Source organism: Alligator mississippiensis, chromosome 4 (genome assembly GCF_030867095.1).
Source record: "Alligator mississippiensis isolate rAllMis1 chromosome 4, rAllMis1, whole genome shotgun sequence".
NCBI lineage: Eukaryota > Metazoa > Chordata > Crocodylia > Alligatoridae > Alligator > Alligator mississippiensis.
Window position 1 is genome coordinate 215379218 of NC_081827.1, and position 13746 is coordinate 215392963.

The following is a 13746-nucleotide window of genomic DNA, read 5'->3' on the forward strand; positions in this document are numbered from 1 at the left end:
TTGCAGCTTTTAGGGGAGGAGGCTGGCAGACTTTTATATCTTATAGAATATAAAGCCAATCTTGAGATTTAAATATTACTTCATAGTATTATACACAGCTTTTTCAAATGTATACATCATTTTCAGAAGCCAGTTGATATATTTATTAAATATAAAATGTGAGACACATTAGCTATACATCTGTGCTACAGGATAATGACTTACCAGCTGTCTAGAAAATATTTTTCCTCAGTTTCTGAAAGCATATTTCCTTCCAATTCCAAAATAACTCAATGAGTTTCTGTGCTTAGGATTGTACTTATTTACATTGCTCCTGCTGAAATGCACAGATATTTCAGATTTCCAGACTAACTTATTCTATGAATTTCTTCTATGGGCTCTGGGTTTCAAGTCTCCGCACATATGTTATCGAAAATATCCATGAAAGACAGCAATGTGTAGCAAAGGCTGAAAATCATGCAGACATAAATTCAAGACAGTATCAGGAGAATGTCAATTGTACAAAATCTAGGTACAGACATTCAAAAGGCCTGAGCCTGAATTGATTCAATCTTTGCAGGTTAGTTTAACCTGGTTAGGCTAAACCAGTTTTGTAATCAGACAGACATCCTAGAAATGCAGCCACATGCCTGTAGTGGCTCAAGCTAGAAGCCAGGGGACACTAAAGCAGTCCTCCCTTCCTTCCACAGTACTGAGATGAGGGGGGTGCGGCCAGGCCTCAGCAGGATGCTGTGATTAGCTCAGCAGGGAATTGATAACAGTGTTTATCACCGCATTAAGAAAACAACAGAGGGACATTACCAGCTATCTGTTGATTCTGCTTGTTGATTCTACCTGTTGATTCAGCATGGACTATAACCAGCATGGGGCCTGATAACTAATACACAGACACCTCTCCACTGCTTAGCAGAGAGTGGTGAGGGGGAGGGGAGAAGCAACCCGCAGTCTCTACCAGAGCTGCAGCCAGGGAGCAGAGGGGAAAGGTCAACTCTGCTGTGGAGCAGAGCCCCATCCAGCCCAGACAGCATGCTGGAATGCTGGAGGAGTCTGTTTTGTGGTGCTAGTGAAATATGGGGTGATGTCCATAAGATATTATAACACTTTTTCATTTGTGACCCAAACCATGAGTTGTTGCTGTGCTTATAGTATGTGGAGTTTATCATACATCATCAAGCATGTTATCATGTTGGCTAATGCTTGCAGGCAACTGCCACGTTTCTTGAAAGGGGAAGAAATTTTCCCCTTCCCATCATTTTATTGCATCAGGAGATTTTAATGCCTGTGTGTGGGAATACACACTGGTGATGGATAGAAGTCCTTCTTTTGTCCTTCTTTTGTGATGATCTGAAATCCTGCCCCTTTTTTTCCCTGCAGTGGAACTGCACGATTCCTGTTGTGGTACGCTGAGGAGTGGGGTACGGTTTAGTCTTGAATCTGTTTGTCTCCGTTGGCCCTAACTTGCCAACTCGGAAGAAGCATATCTGATGCAAAAGCAACTGAAAATAACTTGCCAGGTCATTTTCAGGAAAACATGGGACACATTTTAAATTTCTGCCACTGCTTTTGTCAATTTAGCAGCTGTTGCTGCTGCTGCTCTGAGTACTCCTGTTTGACAGCCTCTTACACACAAGCTGAACAATTAGGCTTTTCTCCCTATTCTTTACTGCAGTCTTTCAAATATTTGAAAAGTGCTATTATGTCCTCCCTTAATCTCTTTTTTTTTAGACTAAACATATATAGTTTTATTAAACTTTCCTTGTACAGCTTGCCTTCCAAAACCTTTTTATCATCATTATCACTTGCTGTGGTTCTTCTCTGGTTTCTCTATATCCTTCTTAAAATACAATGACCAGAACTGCACACGATACTGCACCAGTCACATAGAGTGTATTATCACCTCCCATATGTGCATAGCTACTAATGTAGCCCAAATTTTCATTTGCTTTTTTTTGTTTAACAATAGCATCATGTTGCTGACTCATGTTGAGTTTGTCGTTCACTACAACCCTCACATCCTTTTCAGCAGAGCTCCTGTATTACCAATTATCCCCATTCTGTATTTGTGCATTTAATTTTTCTTTCATTAGTATAGCACTGTACATTTGTTTTTGTTGCATTTCATTTTATAGTCTATACCCAATTCTCTAATATATCCAGATCCTTCTGAACTCTAATCATATCCTCCAAAATATTGGCAATGCCTTTCCAAATGGACCTCTTGTAGATCTTGAGACTTTTTTCCACTCTGATCTGTTTATAGGTTCTCTTTGCTAGTAGTTACTCAACCAATTATGTATGCCCTTAATATTTCTATCTAGCTTACATTTCTCCAATTTACTTATTAGGACTTAGATGGGAATGGAGATGCAGCTTTAGGAAAATTAAAAAAGCATGCTTGGTTCTAATATCTATTGTTTTAAAGGATACATAGTCTCCCTAGGGAGAACTCAGCTGTTCATGTTTAAGTAAATTTTTTCTGGACTCTTGTCCAGGAACAACCAAACACGGGTCTGTCCCAAGAACTTTTTACAGTTTTCACTCTGATTCCAGTGCATGCTGAGACAAGATTAGTTTTATTCTGCGAAAATTTAGGCAGACATGAGTTTAAAAAGGTTATAGTTGTGAAACCTCAGGATGGTGTCTCAGCTCTTTAATTTTAAGGCATTTCCATGGAGAAAACAGCAGGCTGCTTTCTTCTTCTTGATATTTACTTTATTTCCTCTGTGACTTAAATTTGCTAATGTACAGATATCCACATCTCTTTAGAAACTTTCAGTGGCATTTCACTGATGACTCTTGCTTCTAGAGTTGGTGATTTCTTTCTGAGTGTGTTTTTTTTTTCTTGTGAAACTTATAGAACTTTTAGTGATTCTTTGATTATACATCCCTTTTCTTAATTTCAAAATTGCCAGAAGCTTACTAAAAGGCTTCCTGACCATTGTTTCTGAGTTGAGTTACAAAAAGCATCAGCACTACAATTATACTTACTAATATGCCTAAGCATTGTAGTAACATTTTACACACGTGTTAGGTGTACATAAGGAGCAGCAATTTAAACAAATAATATAAAAATATGAAAATAAATTAATTCTGATGCAGAAGTATTCCTTTTACCATATGGTATAGATTTCATAGACTTTAGGGATGGAAGGGACCTTGGAGGATCATTCGGTCCAGCCCCCTGCCCAAAGCGCAGGAAGTCACCTGGGGTCAAATGATAACAGCAAGATAGGCATCCAAGTGTGTTTTGAAAGTATCCAGATTAGGTGCTTGTACCACCTCTGGGGGGAGTCTATTCCAGGCCCTGGGGACTTGGACAGAAAAGAAGTGCTTCCTTATGTTCAACCTAAAATGGTCTTCCAGGAGTTTGTGACTGTTGGACCTTGTCTTCCCTTGGAGTGCCCTGGTGAGCAGACATTCTTCCAGTTCCTGATGCACACCCCTTATGTACTTATAGGCTGCCACCAAGTCACCCCTGAGCCTATGCTTTTCCAGGCTAAAGAGTCTCATGGCTCTCAGCCTCTCCTCATATGACCTATGTTTAAGCTAATGTTTTACATTAAGGCTGGTCTAGAGCAGTTTCCTGTAAGTACTATCGATGCACCAAGTCTGCCAGGCAAAAACACATGGGCAGTTGTTCTATGTAGTCACTCCTCTGTGCTGGAACCCCTTGTCACTTGAGGCCTTCCAGAGCCCAAACCTGGATTTTTCAGAAGTGCTCTAAGACTTTCTTATTTGGGCAGGTAGCATTGGTGGCAGGAAGCGGGGGGCTAATGGGGCTCCCCCCAAACATGGGGCAGTGGTAGGGCCACAAGGCAGCCTGGCTGCAGGCTTCTGGTGGCTGCAGCAGGGGTGCAGAAGGGCTGAGGCAAGCACTGTGCAGCTGGGGCGGACAGCAGGACTGAGCCACGAGCAGCTTGTCTGGGGGGTGCAGCAGTTGCTGCTGCATGCGCCCTAGGAGACACAGAGGGGCTGGGCTGGGCTGTGTTAGGGATGGGCAGCAGCAGTGGTGCTGGGAGGGGGGACTTATGGGAGGGGGGTTACAGCCACCCAAAAATTTGTGGTAGCCCCCTCTAACCCCCCCTGCCAGTGCTACCACTGGATGCCCTGAATGCAGCCCGGCCTCACCACATGCACAGATCCTGGGCACACGGCCCCCATGCCCTCCCAGGGTGCACGCAGCAGCGGAAGCCGCCATCCCCTCCTGGCACTGGGCGTCTTCCAGACAACCTGCTCACCGCTCTGTCCCATGCCCTACCCCAGCTGTCCAGGTCCCGCTCCAGCCCCAGCCCCACTCCCTCCCTCACCATTGTGGGTAGTTCAAATCAAGGCCCCAGCAGTGAGGGAGGAAGTGGGGCACAGGCAGGAGCAGGGGCTGGGGTGAGTGGGTCCTGCCTGTGTCTCGCTCCCTGCTGGGGTCTTAATCTTTCCCTCCATGGCCCTTTCCCCCCCCCCGCCTTTTCCCCCACAGACTTACCTGCTGGGAGGGGCATGAGTGCACATGCATGCTCAGCCCCACCCCCCAAATATTTTTTTTCTCCCTCTGTCTATGGCAGGTAGTTATCAAACAAACCAAAGTTAGGATATTATTTGGGGGGGAGGCATGTGTGTGTGTGTGTGTGTGTGTGTGGTGGGGGGTGAGGAGTGGTTCTGTATATACATTTCCAGGGTTGAAATGAAATAACATGTCTGTATATATCCATGGGCCATGCAACTTAAACTGGACCAGTATTCTATCACCCAGACCCACAGACCTGGGAATTCAGATACTCCCCATATCTAGGCAGGCATCCTACATGTAAATCCCAGGCTGAGAGGCCTGGAATTTTGTATACCCCTAATCATGCTTGATTTTAGCTAAAAGGACAAAGTCTTATGTCAATAGTGTTTTTAAGTTGTTTTGTTCTCCTGTTCAGTTTTCTGTTTTATAAGCGCTTTTGTTCTCTTGTTGTAAGCTGCTCTATTGTTAGGAAGAGTGGCATATAAATTGAATAAATAAATAAAATACAATTATTTTGCCCTGTTCTGTAGATTGGACTCTCAGTGACATAGTTTCATTGCTAAGAGCATTTATAGAATTAGGTATATTAAATAAAAGAGCAGGCTTGCTGAGCTTGTGCCCTTTCATTAAATGCTGTTAGCTATGTGCATTACTCCAGATGAAAATCTGACCAAGAAGTGTTTGGCCAAGAGTTGACTTGTGTGTGCATGTTTAAGAGGCTTGTTCCAGTGCTTTTTTAATTAGAAATTTACTTGGGTATATTTCTATGCATACTGGCTTTGTTCTAGGACTTACAGCCAATTCATGGTTGATATAAAACATATTTTCTTTCTTGCTAATGGAATCTCTTATGGGATCTCTTATCTTATGAGATTTAGTGTACCTCCTGAGACTGCTTTCTGACAATTTTGGTTGCTTAGCATGGATCTGCATTGTGCCAGAACAAAAAGTACTCTGAATGGGAACTGTAGGGTATTTGATTGGGTATATTAAAGGATATGGAATTTCATAGTTAAGACTCATTTTTTTTAAATTTTAATTTTTAAGTTGTTTTGATTAAAAGATCATTTCAGAGGAAAAACATATGGAATCCAATACTAAACTGTAATCTCTTGTAGAGAAAAAGGATAAAAAATAATTTAAAGAAATGTGAAAATTTATAGACAACTATAAATTTATATTTGTCTACACAGTTTATCTCTTTACTTGCAGTAGCATAGTCAGTAAAGGGAGATTTGTGCCATCTCAAAGTAACTGAAAGAGAAAACCAATAAAATATTTAGCTAAATCCTGTCCTCAGATAGGACTGCAGACATAAATCTGAGGGCACACTTATAACTTGTGGAGATTTTTATTATTATTTGATTTTTTGGGGTTTTACCTTAGCAACTGATAGATGTGCTTTCTGTCATACATTACTACTATCATCTAACTGGAACTAAGCAACCTACTTGAATTATTAGAATAACAAATGTAAATTTCTAAAAGAAGACAAAAGAGCTATGGCTGTTGATAGTGATGGGGTTGTATGTTCACTTGCACTTCCATGGCTTTTCAATCTATACCATACTTTTGAGACTGGCATTCATGAATAAACACTAACTCCCACTATATTACAGCTGTGGATTGTCATCTTTTTCTTTACAGGTATGTTATACTACTATATCTTGTAGAATATTTTTGTGATTTTTGGCAAGTTATGATGGCCCTTGTTTGCAGCAGGCCTTTGGAGGAGCTGACAAGGAAAAAGCCTTAGGGCTAGAGAAGTACCTTTTTTCACTTTGTAAAATTACTTTCGGATTTGGCTGAGTTATAAACTGTTTAGATTATTTTAAAAACTGTTTATGAACAGTTTGGCTGGGGATGTTGCAGTCAGTTAAAATAATAAAAGATCACACACATTTTAACAAGCTGTGCCTATGTCACTGCCACAGAAATCCACACAATATTATTATGGCAAGAGCTGGAAGCTGCCCTTAAGGCTAGGGACAGACCTTACAAAAAGCCTGAGTCTGAACTGATTCAATCTTTGCAGTTTAGTCTAACCTGCCTAGATTGAATCAGTTCGCAACTGCACAGACATTCCCTCTGGACTGAAGAAATGCAGGCACATGCCTGCAGTTGCTCAGGCTAGAAGCTGGGGGGTGCTACAGCAGCCCTCCCTTCCCTTCTAAAGTGCTGAGCTGGGGTGGGGGGGCATAGCCAGGCCCTGACAGGACCTCTGATTAGGGAGGGAGTTTAAACCCCAACCCTGCCTGCACAGTCCCAGGCTTTTCCCTGTTCGCTGCTCAAGGGGAAGAAGTGTTGCCAGACCTCAGCCCTGGGCTAGCACTTGAGGCAAAGGGGGGTGTGCAATGCATGCATCTGTTGATGATACTGAGCTTTTCAATCTCCTTCTCCCGGCTTCTTCATACTGTCTGCAGCAAACCTGACAGGTGAGGGAGCCAGCAGGGAGCTGATAACACAGCCTTTTGCAGCCCATCAACAAAACAAAAGCCTCTCTCATTGGTTCAAGCTCTTCTTAAACAGCTTTTTCCAAGGAAGGAACAGAGGAATATGACCAGCTGGCCTGTTGATTAGCTCCAAAAAACCCTAAGCAGACACTGTTCTGTCTGCCTGTCCCAGTGAAATTGGTGACACACACACCCACCTCTCAGCATTAGCTAGAATACCATATGCCTAGGGTCCATGGGGTTGGGCTCTGTGCTGTAGGAGATGGGAGGGGGGATCCCTGCTTGAGCAACGAGGGTGGGGTTGGGGCAGGGGGAAGCCAGGCAGACCCTGCTGTGCCTGCAGTCTCTGTTGGAGCTCCAGCTAGGGAGCATAGGGCTGGATCAAGTTCTATCCTCTGGAGCAGGGAGCATAGCCCAGCACAGCCCAGGGCTACAAAGTATCTGGGATGCTGGGGGCTCTGGTTTAACTTAAACAAGGAAGGGGTCTGGGACAGTCTTTGTATAAACTGGTTTGACACAAATCCATTAAGTCTGATACTACATTCAACCAGGTTTATCTTAAACCAGTTTCAGCCATTTTGAATCTGGTTTATGTGCACTGAACTTATGTTCTGTTACAGATTTAAACCAGTTTGTGATCACTTAAAATGGTTTATGCGTAATGGCTGGGCCCTAGCTTAACAGTGATGGCTGGGAGCTGAGCTGGGTAGAGCTAACCCTTCCCTTCCACATCCTCCAGTTTCTCCAATTGTGTGTCCAAACTTGGCAGAAGGCCCCAGCATTTTATCGTTCTGTGGAGTCCACATTACGAGGGGCCATGTAGACTATAGCAGGCAGAGCAAACTTGACGTACATCTGATACCAGCAGCGCTTCCCCCACCTGGAATGTAACATCCTTTTCCTGCTGCCAGTTAAAGAAGTATATTCTTTAGTGCAAAGTGCTTTAGATCTTTACTAGGATAACTGTGGTCTGGATTCATCCCTGGTTCATAATGTACTAGGAGGCAAAGGAGGTGATTTGTACATAATGGAAATTGCTTCTAACCCCTCCCTCACCCTGCCCCTGCCTTAAAAAACAAGCAAACAAAAAACAAGAAAACCCCCCATCTAGAAAACTGCATTAAATTTGCATTGAAAGAAAAACATTTGGGTTGAACAGGGAAGCACTTCATGTTTCCAAAAGGCTACAATTATAGTTGCATTTTGCACACATCTAATGATACAGTCTAAAATTCCACAGTCACATACCATTTCCTGCACAAGATGCCTGCTTCACTCAGTGCACAAAGTGAAGTCAGGTGGAACAGGAAAGTTCAAATCTCTCCTTTTCCAACTTGTGAGTTCTTGAATCTATGTTTGTTTGTTTGTTTTTTTTAAAACAACCTTTCCTTTAACACATTTTTTGTGATATAGATATTTATACGTGTGTGCATGCACACACACACACACACGCACATGATTTATAAGTATGGGGGGGCATGTCTACATGTGAAATTATGGCACCTGAATAAACTGTATAGTTTATTGCTCTGGAATTAATTGCTCCTGGCTACATCATTTGAATGTGCGTCTGGGAGCAATTAACTCCAGAGCAATAAGCTCCATGGTTTATTCAAGTGCAGTATGTGGAGCCTGGGCAGAGCAGCCTTGGCTGGCAGGGGCCCACAGGGGTCAACCTGCCAGCCCAGGGCTGCTTCTCCCCCTTCTCCCTCTACTCAATGTGCTGTGGAAGGGTTGGCTGGGGCACAAGGAAACTTCAGTGCGGGGCTAGCTGGCAGGCAGCCCCTGCACTGGAACACCATTGTGCCCCAGCCAGCCAGGCAGTATCTACACATATGCTGCTGCAGAGTTTTTACTCAACTGTGCAGTAATCGTTTTGCATAGATGTTCCCTGAAAGTAGTTTTACTGGTAGTACTTACATGAATTACAATTTCATAGCTATTCTACCAAGGGAGGGCAGTGATCATGTAAGACTGAATGGATGCAAAACATTTTTAGGAGATACTAATCATGTAAGCTAAATAGGATCCGATTATTTTGTATCCACAAGTGGATATTGGATCCAGCATAAGAATGTTTTTTGTGAACTGAGATTACAACTTCTACTGGGGCTGGGTACTGGCTAGGGGGAAAAACCTAGTAACAGAGTTTATGTTTGGAAATTCTCAAATGACACTTTGGTCCCCTGGAACAATGTAGGCTAGAACAACTTCAGCTTCTACCATGGAATTGGCTTAATGTGCAACACCCTAGAAATAGGAGAGTGAAGTAGATTGTTGCCAGCCTTGGCATTTTTAAGGGTACTAGGTCAAGCTGCAGAAGGCCCCAAAGCCTGTTTTTGACTGACCGTAGTATGAACCTTTGCAGGTGTGACAACTAGTTTGGTCAGCAAAGTAATGGAATCCATCCACATGTCTAACTAAACCAGTAATGAGAAGCAATTAAACACACCACAAGGCCTGAAAGGAGACATTATATGGGAAGACCATACATTAAATAATCCAAATGCACTATATCATAGCTTTATCTTAAAATAGTAGTAGTAGTGATTGATAAAACCAAATGTATTACATGTTGTTTTGCTATTAGAAATACAGTTTTGTTAAGATGCATAGCTAATTTGTAAAAACAAAACGGCTTTGTCAGAGAAGACCAAAAAACTACGGTAATGAAGAAACCGACCAGTGATGAACTGGGTTCCACAAAGGGGAAGGAAAAGAGATAATAACTCCCCCCCCTCCCCCCCCCCCCACACCCTTTTTACTTTCCTGAAGACATACATCCCAAGTAATTGACACTGTCCAAGTCCATAAGTGTTCAGTTCAGTTCAGTTCCAAAAGTTTTGGTAAAACAAAGAAAATTAAATAAAACTAGAGATTATGTATTAGACTATTAGAACCAGCCATCTATAAATATTGGGTACAGACTGGAGAAAAAGTTGGAGAACTAAGCAAATTCAAGAAAACCTGCTGCCAACTTGCATACCGCCCGCCTGCCACTTCTCAAGTCTCCCCAGCCAGTATAGGTGAGAATCTATGTTATGCTGTCATGGGTAGACAGATAAACTTTGGGATAAATGTTTCTTTTTGTGTTTTAAAATGCAAGCTAATAAAAAGTTGGGGTGTAGACCTGTTCCTGCCTCTTTTACCAGTAGCCTACCCACAAGGTTAGCTTTTTAATTTAAGTAAGAAGATACCATACTTAAACCTACCTTTGTTACCCATATGTTTCAGTCACAGCTGAGGTTTGAAGTTAATTGGCATTAAAGCAAGTGTAAAGGGGAGATGGAGGCTGAGGGGGAGAGAACATTGGCACAGGAGATCAGAGTTATGAAAAGGTCAGGGTTGACGTATAGACTGACATGGTTTTAACCCCTGCGCTTACAGAATTATCACACAATGCAGAATTTATGAACCCTTTAACCGCTACTGAACCATAAGCTTAAGAGAGTGGGAGTAATGCCACAGGGAAATCTCTTTTTTTAGTTTTTTATTGTTAGCGTTAATCACTTATAACATGAAATAAAAGCAAAGACCCAAGCATTTATAAGATACTGAAAGCTGTCATTTTTTTTTAAACACTGCCTTTCGGATTCAGTACATTTTGGACTGTAGCCACTCTCAATCTGACAGAAAAACCAGTACCTAAACCAACCTGTTACTCACAGCTAGGCTTAAAGTAAAAGTTACTCAACAGTTAAAGCAAAAGGTTTTTAAGAAAATAACTGTGTGGTTTATAGCGAGGATGTGACCTCAGTGGACTTTGGGTCATTCCTTGGAGAAAAAAGCAGTTAAGTTAGGGCTGCATTCTGGGTGGGTTTGGAGGATTGGCAAGAAGCTTTTGCTGTATCTCAATCCTGGACTCTTGCACTAGAGCAGCCATAAGAAGACAGGTTTAGTTTTTAACTTGGGCTAATTTTTTTCATTTGTTTTCTAAATGGCAAAGTCTCTTTTTGGTGTTTAAAATGATGATTACAATCTCTAAATTGAAAATGGAAGAACATGCTCCCAAGGGCCTGTGAGGTGACTGTGCTTGTTAGGTGCTAACTGCAAATTGGTCTGGGCTGAGAAAGACAACAGATTCAGCAATCATGGGCTCTTGGAAAATACATATTTTGTGCAGACGGAATAAAATGATAATTGATTTCCACCATCGTACTAGGGGGTGGATATAATGTTATGCAATTATTGTCTATGTTCTTCACAGCAGTGACTATGCTGCTGATACTTAGTTTCTGCTTGATCTGTTTATGCTTTCTATACTTTCAAGGCTCGATTCCACTCCTATTAGAGGCCAAAGTAAGTCTGTAAGTTCAGTGGGAATTGTATTTCACACTTAGTGTTCATTACTCTATTATGCCAGAAAGGAAAAGTATTATCACATGCCAATTTTCAGGTGTCTTGTGTTGTAGGTCCCTCTGGCAGAAAGGATGATAAGGGGAAAGGATGCACACAGGTGTGGTTCCCCATCATTGAGAGAGAAAATGCTGCTCATTTTAGTATCATTTTGGGGCATGTGAAAATTTCAGATCAGTAGATATGAGAAGTAAATACTGTCTGCTGTAACTACTGTTCTGTTTTATTTTTTCCTCTCCATATATATACACATCAAGGAAGATGGCTTCCAACACAATGTTATTGCTGTAGAAAGTTATTACATTCTTTGAGCTTTTCTTTCTCCTTTCTTCTTCCTCCATTACTAGTTGAGTGACTATACATCGTATAGCAAAATGCCTCTCTGCAGCAAACGTATGTGTCATACTGATGGATTGGCAAACAAACATTTTTGATCATGTTATAATAATTTTAGAAAACACAAATGGGCATTAAATGAACAGACAGCAAAGCTTAAAGGATCACACAGTCGAAGGTCAGAATAATTGTGGTGCAGTTAGTACTTCTTGAAAGGTTAACTCATCCATTTTTACTTCAGTGGCATTTTGTGGCCTTTTGCAGAAGCTGGCAGGTCTGTTCTGTTGCAACAAAAAACACACTTGACTTGGATTTTAAGTAGGTTGGAATAAAAAAAATGAAGTTGCTTAGATATTCCCATTTTCATTTAATTTAAAACCTGTCTCTCTCTAAGTATGTCTGAAGCTAAGTGAATTTCCTTGACAAGTTATTTGTAGAAAAGGGGGAAAAATCTATAATGTTCATGATTCCCTCTTGAGATTTATTCTCCAATTAGGTTCATACTTCTGTTCTTTATGGAACATGATTTGGCCCAGGGGACACTAAATCTTTAAAATTGATGGGAAATCATTATCTAGATGATCAGTTGGGCCTGCCTAATCCTTAAGACATCTTTTCAGACAGATCTATTATAAAAAATAAAGCAAAATGGGTAATTATGGGTCATTTCCAGTAGGATTATTATAAGCATTCACAGCTTTCACTTATCAGTTGTTTTTCTATAGAAATCATCCATGTAGTTATAAGAAAAGAATTTGCCTTAACCAACTAGAGGTCCAAAACGGTGCATCTTTGTAGACATACAGTAAGCAGACAAAAAAAACCAAACAAATTTGTTAATCCATTCATGCTTTTTAAGCACATACCTCCTTTTCAATATGACAAATTATTTAGGCTTTTATACTCTACAAATCCTGGTTTGGACTATAGCCACAAATAATCCTGCAGGAAACAACAATAAAGCTTCATTATTGCTGTTATATTGACAGATACTTCCCCAATATTCTTGTTTTGTAAAGTGAAACAGGTTTTTTATCTAGCTGCAGAAAGTCCAATTAGGCCTGAAGTTGGAGAAGATGAAGGAGAAGTGAGATTGATGGTTATCTAAGATCATCAAAATTTCTGCAATTTTTCTGTTCTCTTGAGTGATATTTAGCGGACATTTCTAACTCTCTTTTCTCAGTTGTCTTCATTATTTGTGCAGCTCAAGCTGCGATCTGGCTTATGTTTTGCTGATATTGCAAAGCTTTGAAATGGATTAACACTGATTGCATATTAAATCCAGTATATATGTTGTAATACCAGTAGCAAATAAATCTCAATGACTGGTCAAGTCCTTTTTAATTAGTTTGGTACACCATTAAGATGGAGCAAACTCCCTTTGCATTTCCCAGTATATTTTATCTGATTTGAGCATGCTTTGCTTGTCACCAGAACCCCATGACAATCCCATCCTTGGGCATTTAAGATTTCAGTTGCTCTTTTTGTAACACTGTTTGCAGTTCATGGCCAAATCCTCTGGCTGGAATACAAGGCAGAAAAAGGGCAGTCAGTCATCAGCAACTAGTTTAAACCTGTAACAAAACAGAAGTTGGGTGCACAATAAATCAGTTTCAAAATAGCTGAAACTGGTTTAAGATATACCTGGTTGAATGTAGTATCAGACTTAACTTATTTGGGTCAAACCAGTTTGAAAACTTCTGTCCAGGACCCCTTCCTGGTTCAAGTTAAACCAGAGTCCCTCAGCATCCCAACATGCTTTCCAGCCCTGGGTTAGGCTGTCTGCACCAGCAGAGAAGAGTTGTAGGGTGGAGGGGAGGCAGGGACTGCCTCCCCCCCCAAGCAAACTCCAGCTGGGGCCTGGGGCCAGGGAGGGGGCTTAAACCTACCTTCCCCCAAGTACAAAGCTGCCCTGTTGTTAAACTTACTGAAACTTACTGCTGGTTGCGGCTGTGGACTACAAATCCCAGAGGCACCTGGAAGCAGGAAGAAAAAGTGATGAGCAACCCTGCAGAGTCCTGTTACTGTGATTATGGACTGCAAGTCCCAGAGACCTTGGGGGCAGCAGGAAGAGGAAGCAAACACATAGCCCATGCTCCC

The 13746-nt window shown here is 41.5% G+C and overlaps 1 protein-coding gene and 1 long non-coding RNA gene across 9 annotated transcripts in view; one reads left to right on the forward strand and one right to left on the reverse strand.

The window, feature by feature from the left end:
- The window catches only part of B3GALT1 (beta-1,3-galactosyltransferase 1), a 403400-nt gene that overhangs the window by 153183 nt on the left and 236471 nt on the right, over nt 1-13746 (reverse strand). Inside the window, exons 3-4 of one of the 8 annotated variants that reach the window (XR_009462108.1) lie at nt 13575-13622; nt 9769-13220 (exon numbers count right to left, since the gene is read on the reverse strand). The exons of 5 other annotated variants lie outside the window; for them this stretch is intronic. The gene's annotated coding sequence lies outside the window, so the exon portion shown is untranslated. Of the gene's footprint in view, nt 1-9768; nt 13221-13574; nt 13623-13746 lie in introns of those variants that run through there. 2 more of the 8 variants (XR_009462109.1, XR_009462110.1) reach the window with 2 other exon arrangements.
- The window catches only part of LOC132250401 (uncharacterized), a 175023-nt gene that overhangs the window by 61619 nt on the left and 99658 nt on the right, over nt 1-13746 (forward strand). The gene's annotated exons all lie outside the window — the stretch shown is intronic.